Below are 18812 nucleotides of genomic sequence, written 5' to 3'. Positions count from 1 at the left end.
CCCAGCAAAACTAACCTTCAGATTTGAAGATGAAATAAAATCCTTCCATGATAAACAAAAGTTAAAAGAATTTACAAATAGAAACCTGCACTACAGAATGTTCTCAACAAAATATTCCATGAGGAGGAAATGAAAAACAACAATGTAGGTCAGCAAAGGGAGTAACTACCTTAGAGAAAAACCACTCAAAGGAGAAACCAAGCCAACTTAAAAACCAAAAATCAGCCCAAATGACTGGGAATACGAATCATATCTCAATAATAACCCTGAATGTTAATGGCCTAAACTCATCAATCAAAAAACATAGACTGACAGAATGGATTAAAAAGAAAGACCCAAAAATATGCTGCCTTTAAGAGACTCATCTCACAGAAAAAGACATCCACAGACTAAGGGTGAAAGGATGGGAAAAAACCTACCAGGCACATGGATTCAGTAAAAAAGCAGGGGTTTCCATTCTTATATCAGATAAAGTGGACTTTAAGCCAAAGTTAGTCAGAAGGGATAAAGAAGGACATTTCATACTGCTTAAGGGAACCATAAATCAGGAAGACATAACGATAGTAAATATTTATGCCCCAAACAATGGTGCATCCCTATACATCAAACAAATTCTTCTCAATTTCAGGAATCTCATAGACCACAACACAATAATTCTGGGTTATTTTAACACACCGCTGTCACCACTAGATAGATCTTCCAAACAAAAACCAACCAAAGAAACCATAGAACTCAATAACACAATCAATAACCTAGACTTAATAGACATATATAGAATATTCCATCCATCAACGAGTGGATTCACTTTCTTCTCAGCAGCACATGGAACCTTCTCGAAAATAGACCATATGTTATACCACAAAGCAGCCCTTAGGAAATGCAAAAAAATAGAGATACTGCCTTGTGCTCTATCAGATCATAATGGACTGAGAGTAGAAATCAATGACAAAATAAAGAACAGAAATTACTCCAACACCTGGAGACTAAATAATATGCTATTGAATGAAACGTGGATAACAGAAAACGACAGGGAGGAGATAAGAAAATTCTTAGAGGTCAATGAGAACAACAATACAACATATCGAAATCTCTGGGACACTATGAAAGTGGTACTAAGAGGAAAATTCATTGCATGGAGCGCATTCCAGAAAAGAATAAAGTCAACAACTAAATGACCTAACATTACAGCTCAAAGCACTAGAAAAAGAAGAACAGAATAACAGTAAAAGTAGTATAAGACAGGAAATAATTAAATTCAAGCTGAAATCAATGAAATTGAAACAAAAGAAACAATTCAAAAAATTGACAAAACAAAAAGTTGGCTCTTTGAGAAAGTAAACAAAATAGAAAAACCTTAGCCACACTAACAAAGAGAAAGAGAGAGAAGACTCAAATTACTAAAATTCGTGATGATAAAGGAAATATCACTACAGACACCACTGAGATACAGAACATAATGAGAAGCTACTTTGAAAATCTGTATTCCAACAAACTAGAAACTACTGAAGACATTGACAAATTTCTAGAGACATATGCTCCTCCCAAACTGAACCAGGAGGACATACACAATTTAAACAGATCAATATCAAGCAATGAAATAGAAGAAGCCATTAAAAATCTACCATCCCAGAAAAGCCCAGGACCAGATGGATTCTCAGCCAAGTTCTACAAGACCTTCAAAGAAGAACTATTCCAATATTTCTCGAAGTATTCCAGGAAATAGAAAAGGAGGGTACCCTACCAAACTCATTATATGAAGCTAATATTACCCTCATACCCAAACCAGGCAAAGACACATCAAGGAAAGAAAATTTTAGACCAATATCCTTGATGAATATACATGCAAAGATCCTTAACAAAATATTGGCAAACCATATCCAAAAACACATTAAGAAAATCGTGCACCATGATCAAGTGGGGTTCATCCCTGGAATGCAAGGATGGTTTAACATCCGTAAATCAATAAATGTAATCCATCATGTCAATAGACTTAAGGATAAGAATCATATGATTATTTCAATTGACACAGAAAAAGCGTTCGACAAAATACAACACCCCTTCATACTCAAAACACTAGAAAAAATAGGGATAGTAGGAACATACCTGAACATTGGAAAGGCTGTTTATGCTAACCATGGACAACATCATTCTTAATGGAGAAAAACTGAAACCATTCCCTTCAAAAACGGAAACAAGACAGGGTTGTCCTCTTGCACCACTTCTATTCAACATTGTCCTCAAAACTTTAGCCAGAGCAATTAGACAGATTAAAGAAATTAAAGGGAGGGGGTTTCAAGATGGTGGACTAGAGGGTGGCTGTATTTCATGTTGCTCCAGGATGCAGGATTCAAAAGAGGAGAAAGTGAGAGACTTGGGACCAACTCAAAGCCGCCGGTGAGTCTCTCCCGTTGGGGAGGCGTCCCGGATGGGGCGGTAGTCCTGGAACGAAAGGAACTTTGAGAAGTAGAGTTGCCCGGTGAGACGCCCCTCCCCCTGCTGGAGCAGTAAACACGGACCACTGGGAGCATCATAGAGGTGGCTGCTCAGCACAGTGCTTGGACTCGGAGCAACCACTGGGGCTCCGGGTGGCTGCCTGAGGAGGAGCTGCATTGGCGAGCTGTTTGGACTCGGAGCGACCGCTTCTGAACACCGGGGGGGGGTGCTGCCCGGAGGAAGAGGAGAAGCAGGGCAGGTTACTTGGTCTAGGAGTGACTGCACCAGAGCTCCGGGTGGCTGCTCAGAGGAGGAGGCGAGTGGTGAGTTGTTTGGACTCAAAGCGACCGCTCCTGAACACCGGTGGCCTGCCTGGAGGAGGAGTGCAGTGGGTCGCTTGGTCTCACAGCAACCGCTCCTGAACACCCGGGGGGCTACCCCAAGGAGGAGGAGGAACAGGACGGGTCACTTGGACTCGGAGTGACTGCCTAGGGCTACGGGCGGTTGGCGGGAGGAGGAGACGCGAAGTGAGTTGCTTGGAATCCTAGTGACCGCGTTGGAACACCAGGCGGCTGTCCGGAGGAAGAGGCGTGTGGCGGGTTGCTGGGACTCGGAGCGATTGTACGGGGCTCCAGGTGGCTGCTCAGAGGAGGGGCCGCATAGCCAGGTGATTCGGTGCAGAGCAGGGTCCCAGGACCTAGGCGGCTTCTTGGTGGAAGAGCCACACAGAGACACGCTTAGAGCAGAGCGAAGTTTCCAGGTCTGCAGGCAGATTCTCTGAGGAGAGGCAGCCTAAGGAGACTCATATGTGAAGGGTGAGGCTCCCAGGCCCAGGAAGTGGGTCCGGGCCCCTGGGAACGTTGCAGAGGAAGGCAGCCCAGCCCAGGCAGTAGTTGTAGATGAGGGGAACCTCTAGGAGGAGAACTGACCAGCGAGACCTCCCCACCGGGTGAGTCTTCCTGCCAGGTGAGGTTTTCCCACAAGGACAGTAAAACCAGAGACACAAGCACAAACAGGCCTTGCCTCAGCCTGCAGCCTAGTTCCCCTTTGGAGGACCATTGGTCAACAAGTGCAGGCACCTCTGCCCACTATCAGGGAATATACCCCACCTGAGGGTCACCACCCCTAGAGATGCAGCTTCCTTGTGGAGCATCGCATTATCAACTTCCTCCAAGACTTCAGGCTACTGAAGGGTAAGAGGGGATATACTAGCAATCTTCAGGGACATTATAAGTCAATAGAGGAAATCTGCAATATCTTAATGATCCACTGATTCCTGAACAATATGAGAAAACAAGGGAAGAAAATGCCCCAAACAAATCTAAATGTTACATCAATAAAATCCAATGACAGCATGGCAGATGGAATGACAGAAAGGGAGTTCAGAATGTACATAATTAAAATGATCAGGGAAGCAAACAATGAGATGAAAGAGCAAATGCAGGCATTGAATGATGAGATGAAAGAGCAAATGCAGGCATTGAATGATCGCACCAATCGACAGTTAAAAGAGCAAATACAGGAAGCAAAAGATCATTTCAATAAAGAGTTAGAGATATTAAAAAAAACCAAACAGAAATCCTTGAAATGAAGGAAACAATAAACCAAATTAACAACTCCATACAAAAAAAAAGAACTCCATAGAAAGCATAACCAATAGGATAGAACACCTGGAAGACAGAACCTCAGATATTGAAGACAAAATATTTAACCTTGAAAACAAAGTTGAACAAACAGAGAAGATGGTAAGAAATCAAGAACAGAATCTCCAAGAACTATGGGATATCATGAAAAGGCCAAATTTGAGAATTATTGGGATTGAGGAAGGCTTAGAGAAACAAACCAAAGGAATGAACAATCTATTCAATGAAATAATATCAGATAATTTCCCAAATCTGAAGAATGAAATGGAAAATCAAGTTCAAGAGGCTTATATAGGACTCCAAATACACAAAATTACAACAGACCCACACCAAGGCACATTATAATGAAAATACCTAACATACAAAATAAAGACAGAATTTTAAAGGCTGTGAGAGAAAAGAATCAAATTACACTCAGGGGGAAACCAATACAAATATCAGCACATTTTTCAATCCAGACCCAAAAAACTAGAAGAGCCTGGAAGAACATTTTTCAAGCTCTGAAAGAAAATGGATGTCAACCAAGAATCTTATATCCAGCAAAACTTACCTTCAAATTTGACGATGAAATAAAATCATTCCATGATAAACAAAAGCTAAAAGAATTTACAAAAAGAAAGCCAGCATTACAAAATATTCTCAGCAAAATATTCCATGAGGAAGAGATAAAAAACAAAGAATCAAATCAGCAAAGGCAGGGATTATCCTAAAGGAACTGTCAAATAAGGGAGGAACCAAATTGTGTCAAAAAAATAAATAAATAAATAAAATTTTAAACATGAACCAAATGACCAGGAATACAAATCATATCTCAATAATAACCCTGAATGTTAATGACCTGAATTCATCAATCAAAAGACATACACTGGCGGATTGGATTAAAAAGAAAGATCCAACAATATGTTGCCTGCAAGAGACTCACCTCATAGAAAGAGATATCCATAGACTAAAGGTGAAAGGATGGAGAAAAACATACCATGCACATGGACTCAGCAAAAAAGCTGGAGTATCCATCCTCATTTCAGATAATGTGGACTTCAAGCCAAAGTTAGTCAGAAGGGATAAAGAAGGACATTTCATACGGCTTAAGGGAAGCATAAATCAGCAAGGTATACCAATCATAAACATCTATGCCCTAAACAGTGGCTCATCCATATATGTCAAACAAATCCTTCTCAATTTTAGTAACCAAATAGACCATAACACAATAATACTAGGTGATTTTAACACACCTCTCTCACCACTGGACAGATCTTCCAAACAAAAATTGAACAAAGAAACCATAGATCTCAATAACACAATCAATAACTTAGACTTAACAGACATTTATAGAATATACCATCCAACCAAGAGCGAATACACTTTCTTCTCAGCAGCACATGGATCCTTCTCTAAAATAGACCATATATTATGCCACAAAGCTAATGTTAGCAAATACAAGAAGATAGAGACACTACCTTGTATTCTATCAGATCATAATGGATTGAAGTTAGAAATAAATGAAAGAGCAAAAAACAGAAACTACTCCAAAACCTGGAGATTGAACAATATGCTATTATATGAGGAATGGATAACAGAAGATATTAGGAAGGAAATTAAAAAATTCTTAGAGGTAAATGAGAACAAAGAAACATCATATCAAAATCTCTGGGACACTATGAAAGCAGTACTTAGAGGAAAATTTATTTCAAGGAGCACATTTAATAAAAGAAGTAAAACTCAACAAATAAACGACCTAACACTACAGCTCAAAGCCCTAGAAAAAGAAGAACAGACCAACACCAAAAGTAGTAGAACACAGGAAATAGTTAAACTCAGAGCTGAAATCAACGAAATTGAAACAAAAGAAACAATACAAAAAATTGACAAAATAAATAGTTGGTTCTTTGAAAAAATAAACAAAATTGATAAACCTTTAGCCACACTAACAAAGAGAAGATGAAAGAAAACCCAAATCACTAAAATTCGGAATGAACAAGGAAATATCACAACAGACACGACTGAAATACAAAACATAATTAGAAGCTATTTTGAAAATCTATACTCCAACAAAATAGAAAATTTCCAAGACATCAACAGGTTTCTAGAGACATATGAATTGCCTAAACTGAACGAGGAGGACATATACAATTTAAATAGACCAATTTCAAGTAATGAAATAGAAGAAGTCATCAAAAGCCTACCAACAGAGAAAAGTCCAGGACCAGATGGGTTCTCAGCCGAGTTCTACAAAACCTTTAAAGAAGAGCTCATTCCAATACTTCTCAAAGTATTCCATGAAATAGAAGAGGAGGGAACCCTCCCAAACTCATTCTATGAAGCCAATATTACCCTAATACCTAAACCAGACAGAGACACATCGAGGAAAGAAAATTTCAGACCAATGTCCTTAATGAACATCGATGCAAAAATTCTCAACAAGATTTTAGCAAATCGCATACAAAAACATATTAAAAAGATAGTGCACCATGATCAAGTGGTTTTCATCCCAGGGATGCAAGGTTGCTTCAACATCAGGAAATCAATAAATGTCATTCACCATATCAATAGACTTAAAGTCAAGAATCACATGATTATTTTGATAGATGCAGAAAAAGCATTTGATAAAATACAGCATCCCTTCATGCTCAAAACACTAGGAAAAATAGGGATAGTGGGAACATTCCTTAACATTGTAAAGGCCATCTATGCTAAGCCCATGGCTAATATCATTCTAAATGGTGAAAAACTGAAAGCATTCCCCCTAAAAACTGGAACAAGGCAGAGATGCCCTCTGTCACCACTTCTATTCAATATCATCCTTGAGACTCTAGCCAGAGCAATTAGACAGACCAAAGAAATTAAAGGGATACGAATAGGAAAAGAAGAACTCAAACTATCCCTATTTGCTGATGATATGATTATATACTTAGAGAAACCAGGAAATTCCACCAGAAAACTTTTAGAACTCATAAGTGAATTCAGTAAAGTAGCAGGTTACAAGATCAATGCTCATAAACCCAATGCATTTTTATACATAAGCGATGAATCTTCAGAAAGAGAAATTAGGAAAATTACCCCAATCACAATAGCATCGAAAAAAATAAAATACTTGGGAATCAATCTCACAAAAGAGGTGAAAGACCACTACAATGAGAACTACAGAACACTAAAGAAAGAAATTAAAGAAGACCTTACAAGATGGAAAGATCTCCCATGTTCTTGGATAGGCAGAATTAATATTGTCAAAATGGTTATACTACCAAAAGTGCTATGCAGAGTCAATGCAATTCCAATTAAAATCCCAATGATGTACCTTACAGAAATAGAGCAAGCAATCATGAAATTCATCTGGAAGAATAAAAAACCCAGAATAGCTAAAGCAATCCAGAAAGAGTGAAGCAGGGGGTATCGCAATACCAGATCTTCAACTCTACTACAAAGCAATAGTAACAAAAATGGCATGGTATTGGTACCAAAATAGAAAGGTGGATCAATGGTACAGAATAGAGGACTCGGACACAAACCCAAATAAATACAATCTTCTCATACTAGACAAAGGGGCCAAAAATATGCAATGGAGAAAAGTTACCCTCTTCAACAAATGGTGCTGGGAGAATTGGAAATCCATATGCAACAGAATGAAACTAAACCCATATCTCTCACCATGCACGAAACTAAACTCAAAATGGATTAAGGATCTCGGAATCAGACCAGAGACCGTGCATCTTATAGAAGAAAAAGTAGGTCCAGAGCTTCAACATGTCAGCTTAGGACCAGACTTCCTCAACAGGACTCCCATAGCACAAGAAATAAAAGCAAGAATCAATAACTGGGATAGATTCAAACTAAAAAGCTTCCTCTCAGCAAAGGAAACTATCAGCAATATGAAGAGAGAGCCTACAGAGTGGGAGAAAATCTTTGCCACTCATACTTCAGATAGAGCACTAATCTCCAGAATCTATAAAGAACTCAAAAAACTCTACACCAAGAAGGCAAATAATCCAACTGACAAATGGGCTAAGGAAATGAATAGACACTTCACAGAAGAAGATATACAAGCAATCAACAAACATATGGAAAAATGTTCAACATCTCTAGTAATAAGAGAAATGCAAATCAAAACCACCCTACGATTCCATCTCACCCCAATTAGAATGGCGATTATCAAGAATACAAGCAACAACAGGTGTTGGCGAGGATGTGGGGAATAGGTACACTCATACATTGCTGGTGGAGTTGCAAATTAGTGCAGCCACTCTGGAAAGCTGTGTGGAAACTCCTTAGAAAACTTGGAATGAAACCACCATTTGACCCAGCTATACCACTCCTTGGCGTATACCCCAAGGACTTAAAATCAGTACACTACAGAGATACAGCCACATCAATGTTCATAGCTGTTCAGTTCACAATAGCCAGATTGTGGAACCAACCTAGATGTCCTTCAATTGATGAATGGATAAAGAAACTGTGGTATATATATATATACAATGGAATATTACTCAGCCATAAAGAATGATAAAATTATGGCATTTTCAGGCAAATGGATGAAATTGGAGAATATCATGCTAAGTGAGATAAGCCCATCTCAAAAAACTAAAGTGCGAATGATATCGCTAATAAGTGGATGATGACACATAATGGGGGGTGGAGGGGTTAGTGTTAGGGTTGGAGTTAGGGTTAACGAGGGGGGCAAGAATGGAGGAATGAAGGACTGTATAGAGGGAAAAGAGGGGTGGGAGGGGTGGGAGGGAAGGGAAAAAATAACAGAATGAATCAAACAACATTACCCTATGTAAATTTATGATTACACAAATGGTATGCCTTTATGCCATGTACAAACAGAAACAACATGTATCCCATTTGTTTACAATTAAAAAAAGGAAAAAAAAGAAATTAAAGGGATATGAATAGGAAAAGAGGAACTTAAGCTGTCACTATTTGCAGATGACATGATTCTATATTTAGAGGATCCAAAAAACTCCTCCAGAAAACTTCTAGACCTCATCAATGAATTCAGCAAAATCAACACGCATAAATCTAAAGCATTTTTATACGCAAGCGACGAAACAGCTTAGAAGGAAATGAGGAAAACAACTCCATTTGCAATAGCCTCAAAACAAAAAATAAAATACTTCGGAATCAATCTCACAAAAGAGGTAAAAGATCTCTACAATGAAAACTACAAAACATTGAAGAAACAAATTGAGGAAGACCTTACAAGATGGAAAGATCTCCCATTTTCTTGGATAGGCAGAATTAATATTGTCAAAATGGCCATAGTACCAAAAGTGCTATACAGATTCAATGCAATTACAATTAAAATCCCAATGATGTACCTTACAGAAATAAAGCAAGCAATCATGAAATTCATCTGGAAGAATAAAAAACCCAGAATAGCTAAAGCAATCCTTATCAGGAAAAATGAAACAAGGGGTATCGCAATACCAGAACTTCAACTCTACTACAAAGCAATAGTAACAAAAACAGCATGGTATTGGCACCAAAATAGACAGGTAGATCAATGGTACAGAATAGAGGACATGGACACAGACCCAAATAAATACAATTTTCTCATACTAGACAAAGGGGCCAAAAATATGCAATGGAGAAAAGATAGCCTCTTCAACAAATGGTGCTAGGAAAACTGGAAATCCATATGCAGCAGAATAAAACTAAACCCCTATCTCTCACCCTGCACAAAACTCAACTCACAATGGATCAAGGACCTTGAAATCATACCAGAGACCCTGCATCTTATAGAAGAAAAAATAGGTCCAAATCTTCAACTTCTTGGCTTAGGATCAGACTTCCTCAACAGGACTCCCATAGCACAAGAAATAAAAGCAAGAATCAATAACTGGGATAGACTCAAACTAAATAGCTTTCTCTCAGCAAAGGATACTATTAGCAATGTGAAGAGAGAGCCTACAGAGTGGGAGAAAATCTCTGCCACTCATACTTCAGATAGAGCACTCATTTCCAGAATATAGAAAGAACTCCAAAAACTCTACACCAAGAATACAAATAACCCAATCAACAAATGGGCTAAGGATATGAACAGATGCTTCACAGAAGAAGATCTACAAGCAATCAACAAACATATGAAAAAATGTTCACCATCTGTAGTAATAAGAGAAATTCAAATCAAAACTACCCTAAGATTCCATCTCACCCCAATTAGAATGGCGATTATCAAGAATACAAGCAAAAATAGTTGTTGGTGAGGATGTGGGAAAAAGGTACACTCATACATTGCTGGTGGGGTTGCAAATTAGTGCAGCCACTCTGGAAAGCAGTGTGGAGATTCCTTAGAAAACTTGGAATGGACCCACCATTTGACCCAGCTATCCCACTCCTCAGCCTATACCCAAAGGACTTAAAATCAGCATACTACAGAGATACAGCCACATCAATGTTCATAGCTGCTCAATTCACAATAGCCAGACTGTGGAACCAACCTAGATGTCCTTCAATTGATGAATGGATAAAGAAACTGTGGTATATATATACAATGGAATATTACTCAGCCATAAAGAATGATAAAATGATGGTATTTTCAGGCAAATGGATGAAATTGGAGAATATCATGCTAAGTGAGATAAGCCAATCTCAAAAATCCAAAAGACGAATGATCTCACTGATAAGCGGATGATGACACATAATGGGGGTTGGAGGCGGGCAAGAATGGAGGAAGTAAGGACTGTATAGAGGGAAAAGAGGGGTGGGAGGGGTGGGGGGAAGGAAAAAAATAACAGAATGAATCAAATATTACCCTATGTAAATGTATGATTATGCAAATGGTATGCTGTTACTCCATGTACAAACAAAAACAACATGTATCCCATTTTTTTACAATAAAAATAAATTAAAAAAATAAAAAATAAAATTAAAAAAAATTAAAAAAAAAAAAAAGAATTTTTCCCTCTAAGTTCATCAGGCATATTGATCTATAGTTTTCTTTCTTTGCTGTGTGCTTATCCAGTATTGGTATGAGTGTTATACTTGCTTCATAGAATTAATTTGCAAGTTTCCATCCCTTTCTATTTCATGGAATAATTTAAGGAGTATTGGAATTAGTTCTTTTTTAAATATCTGATAAAATTCAGCTGAGAATCCATCTGGTTCTGGGTTTTTCTTTGTTGGAAGGTTTTTTGTTGCTGCTTATATTCTATTACAAGTTTATGGTCTTTTTAGGTTTTATACGTGTTCTTGATTAAATTTTGGCAGATCTCATGTGTCTGAAAATGTATCTATTTCTTCTAGGTTTTCCAATTTATTGAAGCATAAATTTTCAAAATGGTCCCTAATGAGCTACTGGATTTCTGTGATGTCTGTACTGATTTCTCCTTTTTAATCTCTAATTTGTTAATTTCTTTTTTTTTAATCTCTAATTTATTAATTTTATTAATTTAGGTCCTCTCTCTTTTTCTTTTGGTTAGTTTGACTTATGCTTTAATCAGCATTTTTGCCACTGTAACTAAAACACACAACCAGCACAATTGTAGAGGAGAAAAAGTTCTTTTAGGGGGCTCACAGTTTCAGAGGTTTCAGTTCATAGACAGCAGGCTCCATTCCTCAGGGCTCAAAGTGAGGCAGGACATCATGGTGGAAGAACGTGTAGAGGAAAGCAGTTCACAATGATCAGGAAGTAGAGAGAGAGATCACCACTTTCCAAATACAAATATATACCCCCAATGCCCAACCTTCTCTAGCCACACCCTACCTGCTTTCAGTTACCACTCAATTAATGCCATCAGGCAATTAATTCACTGATTACATTAAGGCTCTCACAGCCCAACAATTTCTCCTCTAAATCTTGCATTGTCCTTTGGGGGATACTTCACATCCAAACCATAACAACTTATCAATCTTCCTTATCTTTTCAAAGAACCAACTTTAGTTCATTGATCCTTTGTTCCTTTTTTATTTTCAATTTCATTGATGTCAGCTCTGATCTTAATTATTTCCTTCCTTCTACTGGTTTTGGAATTGGTTTGTTATTATTTTTCAAGGGCCTTGAGATGCATAATTAGCTTGTTTATTTGAGATCTCTCTGATTTTCTTATGTAGACACTCATAGTTATAAACTTTCCTCTTAGAACTGCCTTCACAGATCCCAGGGGTTCTGGTATGTTGTATCACTTTTCTCATTTGAGTCTAAGAATTTTTTAAATTTCTTACCCTATTTCTTCTATCACTCATTCATCATTCAAAGGTGTATTGTTCAATTTTCATGTGCTTGTATATTTTCTGTAGGGTTTTGCCATGTTGATTTCTAATTTCATTCCATTAGGATCTGATAAGATGCAAAGAATTATATCAATTTTTTGTATTTGCTAAGAGTTGCTTTGGTACCTAGAATCTGGTATATTTTGGAGAAGATTTCATGAGCCACTGAGAAGAAAGTGTATTTGGCTCTTGGATGAAATATTCTACAGATGTCTGCTAAGTCCATTTGACTTATAATATTCTTCAGGTCCACAGAGTCTTTACCAAGTTTATGTCTGGATGACCTGTCTAACAGTGAGAGAGGTATGTTCAAATCACCCAGTATTATTGTACTGGGGCTATCTGAGGCTTCAATTTGAGTAGTGTCTTTTTTATGTAATTAGTTGCATCCGTGTTTGGGGCACAAATGTTTATTATTGTTATATCTCCTTATTGGAATGTTCCCTTTACCATTATGAAGTGACCTTATCTGTCTCTTAGGATTAATTTTGGTTTGAAGTCTACTTTATTGGATATGAGAGTGGCACTCCTTCTTGTTTCCAGGCTCTATTCACATGGTATATAAATTTCAATCCTTTCACTTTCAGTCTTTGGCTATCTTTGCCCATAAGGTACTTCTATTGCAAACAACATATAGTTGGGTCTTGTTTTTTAATCCATTCTGCCAGCCTATGTCTTTTAGTTGGAGAATTGAGACTGTTTACATTCAGTGTTATTATAGATTGATGTTTTTTAATTCCTGTCATTTTGATGTATTGATAATCTTTAATTAGGTCCTGTTTCTCATTTGCTTAGCCACTCTTCAAATGAGATTTCTTTTGTGAACTGGGATTTATTTCTTCTGTGTGGATGCTTCTTTTTTAAAAATATTTTTAGTTGTAGATGGTCACAATATCTCTATTTTACTTAATTTTATGTGGTGCTGAGGATTGAATCCAATGCCTCACACATGCTATGCAAGTACTCTACCACTGAGCTATTACCCCAGCCTACCTGTGGATAATTCTTTAGGTAAGTTCAGTAGTGCCAGGTTAGCAGTCATGAATTCTTTTAGTTTGCTTATCTTGGAAGGTATTTTTGTTTGTTTTTGGTTTTGTTTTCTGTTTGTTTCCTTTGTTTTGTTTTTGGTACTGGGGTTTAACTGAACCACATCCCCAGTCCTTTTTTATTTTTATTTTGAAACAGGGTCTCACTAAGTTGCTTAGGGCCTTGCTAAATTACTGAGGTGTATTTTGGACTTGTGATCCTCCTACCTCAGCCTCCCAAGTCACTGGGATTACAGGCATGCACCACCATGCCTGACTATCTTAGAAAATCTTTATTTCTTCTTCAATTTTAAAGAATAGATTTGCCAAATATAGCAACCTTTGTTGACAGTTCTTTTCTTTCATGATTTGGAACATATCATTGCAAGCCTTCCTTTCTCAGAGTTTGTGCTGAGAAATCACAAGCAATTCTGATTGGCTTCCCTCTAAATGTGACCTGACATTTTTCTCTCGAGGCTGTTACAATTTTATCCTTATTCTCTGTGTTAGGCATTTTAATTATAACTTTTCATGGACAGGTTCTTTTTTGATCTTGTCTATTTGGGGTTCTCAGTGCCTCCTCTATCCCTATGTCCATCATGGAAATTTTTTCAATTTTTATTTCCCTGAAGAGAAACCCTCAATTCCAATGATGCTTAAATTTAGTCTCCTAATGTTGTCCCAGAGTTCTTTTATATTCTAATCATGGTGATTTATTGTCTTTTCTTTAATATTGTCTGAATGTTCAAGGGTAGCCACTCTGCCTACCAGTTCTGACATTCTGTCTTCAGCATGGTCTACTCAATTAGAGAGACTTTCAAATGAACATTTTATTTGATTGTATCTTTCATTTCCAAGATGTCTGTTTGGTTCTTTTTCAACATCTTTATCCCTTATTGAATGTATCATTCACTTCCTTTACTGACTTTCTTAATTTATTCAGTTGTCTTTCTGTGTTCTCTTAGTATTCACTGGTTTTTATAATCATTCTTTTGAATTCTTTATCTGGTATTTCATTCACTTCTATGTTGGGGGATCAGTTTCTGGTGAATTATAAACTTTGGGAGATGCTGTGCTGCCCTGTTTTTTCATATTTCTTGTATTCCTGTGTTGGGTTTTATGTCTATTGGAATGGATTACTCTTTCACTCTGATGTGTGGGTCTTTTTAGGGCACAGCCTTAACTTGCCAAGGTGTCCTAGAGTGATCTAGATTGAGACCCCCTCATTGATGTGGTATACACAGCCTTTGTGTTAATTCTGCTTTTGCTGTAGCAGTGGATGTCTGTGAGTGGGACTGAGGACCCACCCCCAGCTATTTCTACTCTGGACCTGGTTGTTAGTTTGAGTTTTTGTCTCTTTTGTTCTTTGTATTAAAGTATTGCTGAAGTTTTAGTGTCTTAATTTGTGTGTGGAGCAAGGTGTGCTCTCTCCTAGTTGATTTGAGTTCAGCAGAAGAGTCTCTCCCCTGTGAACTTGTAGTGTCCCTGAGGGTTCCCAGCATCTCACAGAATAGGGGGAAACAAACAATAGCAACAACCACTACACAGCACTAAAATAAGTACCTTGTTCCTACCATGATATCTATAATGTTATTTACCACAAAAAATAAGAAACAGGAATAGTGAGGTCAGCAATTGCCAACAGCAAAAACCATAAGTAACCATGAACTAGATCTGGCACTACAGCAAAAAACAGGTGTCAGCTATGTCATCCACTGCAATATTAATTGTAATAGCATGAATGTTGGGGGCAGGAATATATAAACCAAGTAGTTCTTAAAAATTGGTAAAAACACAATTCATTAAAAGAGAAGAGAATGTATTATGGCATTTGCCAGTAAATGGATGGAGCTGGAGACTATCATAGTAAGGGAAATCAGCCAATCCCAAAAACCAAAGGCCCAATGTTTTCTCTGATATGCAGATGCTAACTCACAATAAGGGGCAGGGGCAATAGGGAAGAATAGAGGTACTTTGGATTAGATAGAGGGGAGTGAAGAGAGGATAATACTTGCTACTAGTTAAACATTCTTGTCTTATGTACATATGTGACTGCATGACTGATGTAATCCTACAACATGTATAATCAGAAAAATGAGAAATTATACTCCATTTATGTATGATTTATCAAAATACATAAATGCATACTACTGTCATGTAGAACAAATTTTAATTTTTTAAAAAAAAGAAGAGAATGTGATATGAAGGTAGAAGAGAGTTTACAATTTAAAAAAGTGAACAGAGAGAATGCAGGAGAGATATAGCAGGTGATGCTCATCAGAAAGGAGAAGAAAAAGAGTAAAAACAAGGGAAAGGGAGAGAAAGAGAAAAATTGGTAGCAGAAGAAAAGAGAAATAGAAACAAGTGAAATAAACAAATGAAAACAAAACAAAACCAAATAAATGAACCAAAAATCCTAACCCTCAAAAGATTGGGAAAGGCAAAAACCCGCATTTTTTAAAAAAAGAAAGAAAGGAAAAAGAAAAAAATGATTCTTAATGAAAAACGAAGAAATCGTCTCCACTGAGGTGGTCAGAACAATTGATGAGAATGGATGGTCACTGTCTAAGCCTAACTGTCCTTCTTTCCATGGACTATGTACTGAGAGAGAGAGAAAAGGTACTTGCACTCAAGGACTGGGGGTTGTTAACCCCTTCCTCATTTTGTGTTACTCACCAAGTTGCCAGTTGGAGTGGCCTCAGACTGAAGCTGGTTGAAGTGTCTCCCCTTACCCTTCTTCTTCCTGCCTACGTGACTAGGCCCAGGAGATGCTGGTGGGATGGCCAAAAGCGGGTGAGCAGATGGGCAGGAGCAGGGCCAAATGGAGTGATCAGGCAGGTAGCAGCCCAGGGAGCATTCATTAGCAATTCCTTGTCTGCAACCTTTTGGGAGGGGTAGTAAAGGCAGGTAATCTTGGTGATCAAAGGGTTCTCTAGACATTGACAGTCCAATCTCCCAGGGACGGTCTCCAACTTTCCAGACTCAAATCGGCCTCCACTTTCTCGATTCCACTGGATTAGCTATTCTACACTAAAGAAAGGCCAAATCAATGGGAAACAGGATCGCTTCTAATTTACTGATCACCAAAACCCCCACCTCTGCCACCATCTGCTGTTGTCTTCAGGAGTCAAACCTGAAGACTGACTTTCCTTTTTGACTTGTCCCCTCAACTAACAGAAACCCAGGGACCTGCCTCTCCACGGAGTCCTACAGAACCGAGGGGAGCCGTGAAGTCACTGGGAGGAGAATGGGGCCAGGTCCAGGGTGGTGCTGGTCTTGGTGGGCTCCCCAGGCTCCCGCCCAGCACTGGCAAGGGGCATCCCGCCTCCTTGCCCAATGTCTCCAGCATGAGGCATGCACCTCACACATGGATTTAACGACACCTCTGCTTCTTAGCCAGCTCTGCCTACGGAAGCAACCCTGATTTGCTCTTCAGGCTCTCAGGAACTTTGATTGTTTTAACTGCTTCTGGCAATTCTCAAACATATAAAAATGGGGAGAACAACAGAAATAGTACAGAGAATCCTCCTGTGCCGCAGCCAAGCTCCGACGATTATCAATGTGTTGTCCAGCTAAGAATTTCTTTTAAAGAGAACTTATTTTTTTCCAAAATGAGACTCACTTTTTCCAAGTACATAAGTCTAAACCCCACTTCTAGATATTCTGTGACTGGGTTCAAGAAAACAGTGTTGGAAAGTTTCACACGTGATTCTGGTCCCACAGGGAATTGAGATATGATCAGTTCACCTTGTCTCCAGCACTGTGTCTAGCAAATACTTAGCTCTCAAAGTGTTTGATAAATAACAAGACGCCCAGAAAACATAAAGGAAAAAATGGTTACATCAATCTATATGGAAGATGCAAATGACAATACAGCCAAAGATTACAACAGAAAGGGAAGAACTAGAATGAGAGAACATAGATAATAGCCTTAATTCATAGAGAGTTCTTATAAATTAGTAATATTTATTAAGAATAGCAATATTTACAAAATCCCATTGATAAAGGTTATAAACAGGCTTGGCTTGTTAAGACAGAGAATCTGAAAATGGTCACTAATCTATATATACATGCTCAATCACCTTAGACGCCAAGAAAAGGCAAATTAAAATGATGGGAAACCATTTCTGCCCATCACACTGGCTAATACTGGAATGATCCTTACCCTCCACAGTGGTAAAGAAGATAGCTACGCTTGTTCCCTGACAGTAGACTGTGAAGCACTACAAACTCTTGTGAGAAAGATCTGGTACCATATATTAAAGTACATAACACACAAATACTCTTGAACCTAGAAATCCTACTTCAGGACATCCACACCAGGAAAATAAAAGTATGAGTGTATTAAGACATGTTTCACAATAACATCAGTAACTAACATTTGCCGTGAAGGTGCACTCCCACCAAGTACCAAGTGCCACACTAGGGGCTGTGCAGCAACATCTGAACTAATCCTCACAATAACTTCATGAGGTAGTTACCATTAGCTCATAGCTAAAGACTAAAATTCAGCAAAGTTAAATATGTTGTCCAAGGTTTTAAAATGTGCTAGTGAATGTTGGAGTTGGGACTTGAAGCTGTCGATGTGACTGCAGAGCTCACACTCTTACCGAATTAGATTTTTTTTTTTTTTAATAATACAGGTGCCCTTGATAGAGGCAGGGACTTTACAGTGACCTTAACCACTGGGAACCCAAAGTGCCCAGTCTTGCTTTGGTTTCAGATTTAAACTCACTTTGACAAGGAACAGGGAGGTTGAGACAAATGTTTTCCATAGAAGCAGAAAAAAGAAGTTGTGAGGAGGAAAAAGAGACAAGTCAGAAAGCTTTTGCCAGACTTGGTTTGGGAAGAGAATGTTCTCCACGGCAATCTGAGCTCCTCCCTATGACTAAGCCTCCAGGCTGTGGCAGGATTTCCCCCCAGGCCATGGGCAAGGTGCAATTCCCAAGTGTCCCCTCAGAGGCAGACCTGCTGCCCTCTCCCCAGCCGGCCCTGCCAAGGAGAAGGGGCGAGAATGGAAGCAGCTTCTTCAGTTGATAGAGTAATGATGACTGTGAAGATCCTCAGGCACTGGAAACACAGCCTCAGTTTTCCTGGAAAAGGATCAGTTGTTTATCTCCTGGGAACTGGGATAGGATGTCGTGAATACTATGTTCTCACCAAGCCCATCACTGACTCTGCCCTGAAGACTTAGCCTCCTGTCCTTGGCAGGATCATGTGCCACCATATTCTGGGTATAGGAACCACTGCTGCTAGGTTTTATGTCCAGAATGTGGGTAAAGACTCCACCTACCATCAAGCCGGAGTACCCAGGAGTGTGTTCCCAATTATGCTTTACGATAGAATTACTTAGAACAATAATCAGCATAAACAAGGAGCAAGGACCAATGTAGACAGTGTGTTACAAGCCAAGGATATGACTGATTTCATTTGGTGCACACAAAGCCAATAATAATAATAATATAAAATAAACCAGTAGCAAGTATTAGCCTGATATCTC

Source organism: Sciurus carolinensis, chromosome 8 (genome assembly GCF_902686445.1).
Source record: "Sciurus carolinensis chromosome 8, mSciCar1.2, whole genome shotgun sequence".
NCBI classification, from domain to species: domain Eukaryota; kingdom Metazoa; phylum Chordata; class Mammalia; order Rodentia; family Sciuridae; genus Sciurus; species Sciurus carolinensis.
Note: the sequence above shows the minus strand (reverse complement) of the source record.